This window comes from Callospermophilus lateralis, chromosome 1 (genome assembly GCF_048772815.1).
Source record: "Callospermophilus lateralis isolate mCalLat2 chromosome 1, mCalLat2.hap1, whole genome shotgun sequence".
In the NCBI taxonomy this organism is placed as follows: domain Eukaryota; kingdom Metazoa; phylum Chordata; class Mammalia; order Rodentia; family Sciuridae; genus Callospermophilus; species Callospermophilus lateralis.
This window is the reverse complement of record NC_135305.1, coordinates 3,333,602-3,340,044: the sequence shown is the minus strand read 5'-3', so window position 1 is coordinate 3,340,044 and position 6,443 is coordinate 3,333,602. Positions and strand designations below refer to the sequence as shown.

At 51.6% G+C, this 6,443-nt stretch overlaps 1 long non-coding RNA gene across 2 annotated transcripts; it reads left to right on the top strand.

The window, feature by feature from the left end:
- Window positions 1–370: 370 nt before the first annotated feature.
- LOC143379091 (uncharacterized) lies at window positions 371–2,038 on the top strand. Of its 2 annotated transcripts, none has more exons than XR_013088415.1 (3): window positions 371–692; window positions 899–1,073; window positions 1,803–2,038. It is a non-coding gene; the product is annotated as an uncharacterized LOC143379091 (long non-coding RNA). The 2 variants fall into 2 exon arrangements; XR_013088414.1 differs by having other exon boundaries at window positions 373–652.
- Window positions 2,039–6,443: the final 4,405 nt, after the last annotated feature.

Here is a 6,443-nt window from a genome sequence, read left to right as displayed (position 1 = left end):
CTCATTAGGTAAGTGCTCTACCCTGAGCCACACCCCCAGCCAGAAATGAGGCATCTTTAGTAAATATTTATCAAGTTCCAGGGAAAGCTGAGCTTAAGCATTAAACCACTATCTGCAAAGTACCAGGGGCTTTTGGAAATGCAGGTTTTGATGGGTCTGGGTAGGCCCGGAGCACCTTCCCAGCCTGCCCAGGTGAGGCCGATCTGCAGACCCTGGGCTGGCTTCCTCCTCCAGCCCAGTTAGCCACTCCCCCTTCGACTTTGGGAACACAGAATTTTCCACATATTTTGTACTATTAAGTCATTAATTGTTGACTCTTGGAATGGAGGGAGGCAATGTTTCAGAGCTGTCCTTGTTATATACTTAGCTGTTATTTCGATACATTACATTGATAATAATAAAGTGTGTTGATACAAAATTACTAAGTAGCAGTGATCCTAACCAAGGAGAGGCTCTGTGGCGGCACATGGTGCCAGTGGAATGGATGCCAGCAGAGGCCAGGCAGAAGCTGTTATCACGCCACCGGGCACCACAGTGGCCCTGTGGTGAGCCCAGCACCTCCTGCCAACTTGCCTCCAGAGAAGCCAGGAGGCTCCTGTGCCTCAGCCCAGAGCCTCCCCCAGAAGAGCAGCAGAGGCTTGTCGAGATGCAGGTTGCTGGGCCACTCGGAGCCTCTGGGTTCAGGAGGGCAGGTGGGGCCTGGGATAGGCATCTCCAAAGATCCCCAGAGGCTGCTGCCCGGTCAGACCACAGCATGGTCAGATGAGACATTCCTGTTTCCTCAGTCGGCCTCCGAAACCTCTCCACGTCTTCACGAATGGGTGTCAGAGGGAGACCCTTACAAAGGAAATAAAGGACCATCCCTGATATGGAATGCCTCTCATTTTTCTTTTCACAGGGCAGGGAACTAGGAAGAAAGAAGAGCAAGATCCACCTCCACACAGTTCCCTTGGGTATGTCGAATCCGATCCTGAAACCGAGGAAGTGTGTGCAGATTTACAGGCCACGAGAACCAGTGACCCCGAGATGCTCCCTGTCACCCAGGTGTTCTCACCCAGAAGCGGAAGCTGCAGGTAGGTGAGCAGCAGCATTCTTGGGGCAAAAGCTGCAATGCCCCCCACTGCCTGGTGCAGCCAGGTGAGCTGACACCAAGCCCAGGCCTGCAGGGCCTTTACCGCCGTCTCCTCCGCCTAAATGTGCAGGCCGTCCGCTACCTGGTGAAGCCACCCTGCAGACACCCCAAATCCTCATGGGGCTCTTTTTAGGGTGTGACCCTGGGGTCAGAGAAGAGCAATGACCCCATGCCCGGGGCAGGGGCGATTCTAGCCCCTTTTTAGAACTCCTAATACATAGAATGTTTACACTAACACTCCCAAATCTGAGCAGGAAATTGGTGCAACATTTAATCATGATTACCAAGTGAAAAATTCCCTTAGATTAAGTTGCTATTCAGCAAAATTTAATATGTAATGAAAACAAACTAAATCTAGAATCAATAAAGTATAGTGGTTCTATTCATTAAGCACTATTTTATTTTATAACTGCTATTGAATATGAGAAATATACATGGTTTAAGCATTTCTTGTTAAGGCACAGTTTAAGTAATGGTGTGTATGTGTGTGTGTGTGTGTGTGTGTGTGTGTGTGTGTGTGTTTCAGGGGATGGACCCCAGGGCCTCATGCATACTGAGCAAGCATTCCACCACTCAGCTACACCCCCAGTTCTGATTTTAAAATATACAGATAGGGAAACAGGAAAACATTGTGAATGAAAAGTAGAACAAAAGTCATTTTTCCCATCAGCAACTGACAAAGGCTGAAATAAGGACCAGATGATCAGTAACTTTCCCATGTCTCCACGTGGGATGCAGAAGAGCCTGTCCAGAGATAAGACAAATAAGGACTCGATTCCACACTCAGAAACCAGGATGATGCGTTGGAAAGCATTTCCCCACACTTACTGAGCGTGAGATTGTATTATTTTATGTCAGTGCCAGAACTTATCCTAAAGAAAAAGAATAAAAGTTGTACACAAAATATTTAACTGTTAAGATATCTGTTGCAGCTTTGTTTATGGTATTGAAAATACCAGATGGTCTGTAGTGTCCAATGGTAAGATAGGTTAAGAAATCTGACACATGTACTCCACGCAGCCAGCAAGAACGTGGTAGACGTGCCATTGCTGTCCCAGAAGGCTGCTTGCCAGAATTGCTGGGGGAGGAGGTGGGCTGAGAAACAGGACACAGAGTAACACATAGAGGACAGTGTTCCTTATTAAAACCCATGTGCAAATTTGCACATGTAAAAGGACCTAGTGGGTATACACCAAAAATGCTAACCGTGGTCACTTCCAGGTTTTGGGGTCATGGGTGATTTTTATTTTCTTGTTTTACTTCTATTTTCTGACTTTCCTCATTAGCATGAATCACTTGTGTAATTAAAACAAACAAGTTTTTTTTTAAGACAATCACACATGCCAGGGCATTTCTTATTTTTAGAACACTTGCTTTTTTTAAGTTTACATTTATCCAATGAAATTCTCACAGTATTTTTAAGACTATTAATAAATAGATGCTCTAAATGAGTGCACAATACCCAGCCAACCAAGTCCCTTTAGAGTGTAGCCAGTGCTTTTGCTGTGAACGAGCCCCAGTGTCTTTCCCCAAAAGCCTGAAAACAGGGTTTGCAGCAACAGCTGGGGCTGGGTACTTGGAACTGGGTGCTTGGAACTGGGTGCTTAGAACTGGGTGCGTGGCCCTCACTGCTCTTGGGGTTACTGTTGGCCCTTCTGAGGTCTTCAACTCCATGCATGGAAAGAGGACTGGTGATCTAAATTGTGTCCCCAGAAAGATATGTTGACCCCTGGGACCTGCAATGTGACCTTATGTGGAAATCGGGTCACTGCAGGTGTAAAGTGTTGAGATGAGGTCATACTGGAGAAGGGTGGACCTTAATCCAATGTGACCATGCTTTTCCAAGAAGAGGAGAAAGAGAGAAAGAACACCACATGCAGACACAGAAGGAGGAGGTGAGGATGGGGTGGAGCGGGGGTGGCCCAGCCACAGGCCGAGGAGCATGAGGACGGCCAGTTGCAGGGGGCGATGGGGCAGGAGGGTCCTCCCAACACCTTCCAGGGAATGTGCCCTGTGACACTTGATGTCTACTAACCCTGCTCTCTGTGACCCTGCTGTGCCTATTATCACATACCGTGACAAACAAGTGGCAATTTTATCTTTCTGCATTGAGACTCCCAGCCAGCCAGCAGGGCCCCTTCAGCCACTGTCCTGGTACAGTGGCCTCCCTCTAGAGATCTTGGAGTGAGTGCCAGCACCACACGCTGCTACCATAAAGTCAGCAGATCACAGTGTTGTCAGCTGTCAGCTGGCTTCCCAAGCCTCCAGTCCTCGGGAACCCAACGGGGCCCAGCCAGGCTTGCAAAGGGGTTAGCTCTTTCTGGAAGCCTCTTGCTGGGCACATGATATGAAAAGGTGGTGAGTCTTCCAGGCCTGGGCAGGAGCAGGATTCCCCCGGAAGGTTTAAACAAAGGTTTAATAACAGATGCCCTGGAAGACAAGGTCATGCTAAGGGAACCAAAGTGAGACAGTGACAAAGCCACAGAGAAGCAACTAAGAGAAGCCGTCCCCACCCCCGGCTGGAGGAACCAGGCAGGAGAGCTTGGTCACCTGGAAAGTAGTGACAAGAGACCGCTGAGCAAGCAGGGAGCAGCCAGGCCACCAGCCTCTCCTCTCCTGCCTCTCCCCGGCCTCCCCACTTGCAATCAGGGAGCTGGCATCAGCTGGGGACAGCTGCAGTCCACCTGCAGCCCAGGTCACAAAGGGGAGGGCCCCCAGGGGAAGGCAAACAGAAGTGACCAGCAGAGATGATGAGGACCCCTGGGGTTCACCCACGGAGAACTCAGCCAGGGGCCAGTCATGGACGGACACAGGAGAACAAGACCAGAGGGATCACCGGACGCAGCTCCCCTTGCAGCAGGTCCTAATTCTCATGTGCGAAGAGGAAGAAGGAGGAGAGAGCAGTGGCCCAGAAATGAAACCCACCAAAAAAAGAAGACTTAATGGAGGGCCCCCCTCCTGGGGCGATGCCTCACGGAGTGACAGGGTGCAGACTGTTTGGCCCGCGAGGTGCAGGACCCCTCCTGCTCTTGTCTGTCTCTCCACTGCCTGCAAACTCCCACCCCAGGTGCCGCAGAAGGCAGGCAGGGTGCCAGCCAACGCCACGGAGGAGCCGGGCCCCAGGCATTCCTGCTCCTTCCACCTTTCCACTTCTCACAATGGTGGTGAGATTCGCACTGCATAAAGATGACTGCCTGCATCACTGTTAAGAGTGCAGTTCCGTGACACAGGTACACTCTCATTATCACGTGGTGGTCACCCTCATCCAAACCCAGAACTTTCTCATGCTCTGAAAAGGAAACTGTCCCTGCTAACCCTCACCCTCCCTGGGTGTGGCCCTGGCAGCCACACTCTACCTTCTGTCTGTGAAGCTGACTGCTCTGGGGACCTCAAGTAGAATTTGTTCCTTTCTGCCTGCCTGGTTCACGGAGCGTGTGAATGCCGTCACGTGCCCCCCATGTTGTAGCATATGTCAGAATTTTCTCCCTTTTCAAGACTGAGTAAATATTCGATTACTTGTAAACCTCACATTTTGCTTTTGCATTCAGCTACTGATGGCACTTGGGTTGCATCCGCTCCTTGGTGGCTGGCATAACTCCCCTATGAACAGGGGTGTACAAACATCTCTGTGAGACGCTGCTTTCCCTTCCTTTGGGTGTGCCTGCAGAGGTGGGTTGTTTGGCAGTGGTGTGCTTGACACTTCTAAAGAAGCACCGCAGCACAGCACATTCTCACCGGCGGTGCACAAGCTCTGCCTTGTGCTCACAGCTGCGTGTCCTGTCCTGTTTGTAATAATATCCATCCTGGGGCTGGGGCGGTGGCTCAGTGGTAGAGCGCTTGCCTCGCATATGTGAGGCACTGGGTTTGATTCTCAGCACCACATATAATAAATGCCCATTGACAACTAAAAATATATATATTTAAAAAAACAGACAGTATCCATCCTAATCATGGTCTGGTTTGCATTTTCCTTCCACTAATGATAGTGAGCATCTTCTCCTGTTCCCACTGGCCTTTTGCACAACTCCTTTGCTTCCTGCATCTTTTATACATGTAATTTTTGAAGTCTGCTGTGGCCTGAAAGCTGCGTCCAGCCCCGTCCCACCATTGCCCACCTGCTCATAGCCCTCCCACATTCCCACCCAGCAGCAAGCTCATCATGTCTCCTTCCACCCTCTCCATGCCCAGCCCTGCTTCTCCCCACAAGATTGACTGTGAGCTTGGTGGCAGCACTGTCCACCCAGCCTCTGGCGAGAAACCTCCACTCCTCTGGTCTCCGTGGGAACCTTAGCCCTGTGTTCTGCACCTGGGCCTGTCTCACATCCCAGGAAACATTTATCCCCACCCTCTATGGCTACTGTCACCTGCTCTGTCCCTTAGGGTCCTGTCCCCTGCCCTTCCTCCCCCACTCCCAGCCTGGCTGCCAGCCAGGACATGGTCTGTCACTTTCCCTCCTCTTGTTGTTCCCCAGCAGGACACACCATGACTGCCCTTTACTGATTTAAGATTCTGCTGCCAACAGCCTCAGGGAAACTGACAAAGGAGTTTGAAAACACAGAAGAGGAAGTCACAACCCTTCTGCAGTGCCGCACAGTCTCTGGAATCATCGTCCCCAGCCCAGAGCCCGTGGATGGCTTCTGAGAGGTAAGGGAGGCAGGGCCGTCCTGGGCCCTGTCTTCCTGGGGGCACCAGGGACCTCAAGAACCACATGTTCACACTCTAAGTCCAGTGACAGTCACCACCAGCTGGCAGGTCACAGCCACCCACCAGTGGTGCCCTTTTGGGGGCGCTGAGGTGGAAGATGCATGTCCACCCACCACACTGCCTCACGCTTCCAAGCAAGACCGCCTTCATCCACCAAAGGGGCCCCTCACACTGCGCCAGGCCTCCCCTGGTCACACTGCAGAGCCCGGCCTGGCTGCTGGTGCTCCAGGGCAGCAGTGGGAGTCCAGGCTTCTGCTGCTGGTAGCAGGGCCCCCAGGGAGAGAAGCTGGAAAGTGCTGGTACTTAGTGAGCAGGAGCCCCTAGTCCCTCCCTCAGCCAGTCCCAGGCTACTGCCCACAGGCAGCAAGTGGGAGGGAAAGAGCCACGTGAGCACTACCACAGCAGGCGCAGCGAGCACGCAGCCATGCGTGGGCCTGCAGGTCATCCAGTTTAATGTCCACAGCGCCGCTGTGATTCTTGCAATATATAGAGTTGCCAGAAAGTTCTCATAACTCTCTGCAAGGCTGGGCCAAGAGACCACAGGAAGTCAAAGCCGCTGTTTATCTCATGGCAAAGCGCCCTGGAAAGGTTGAACTTAAACATGACC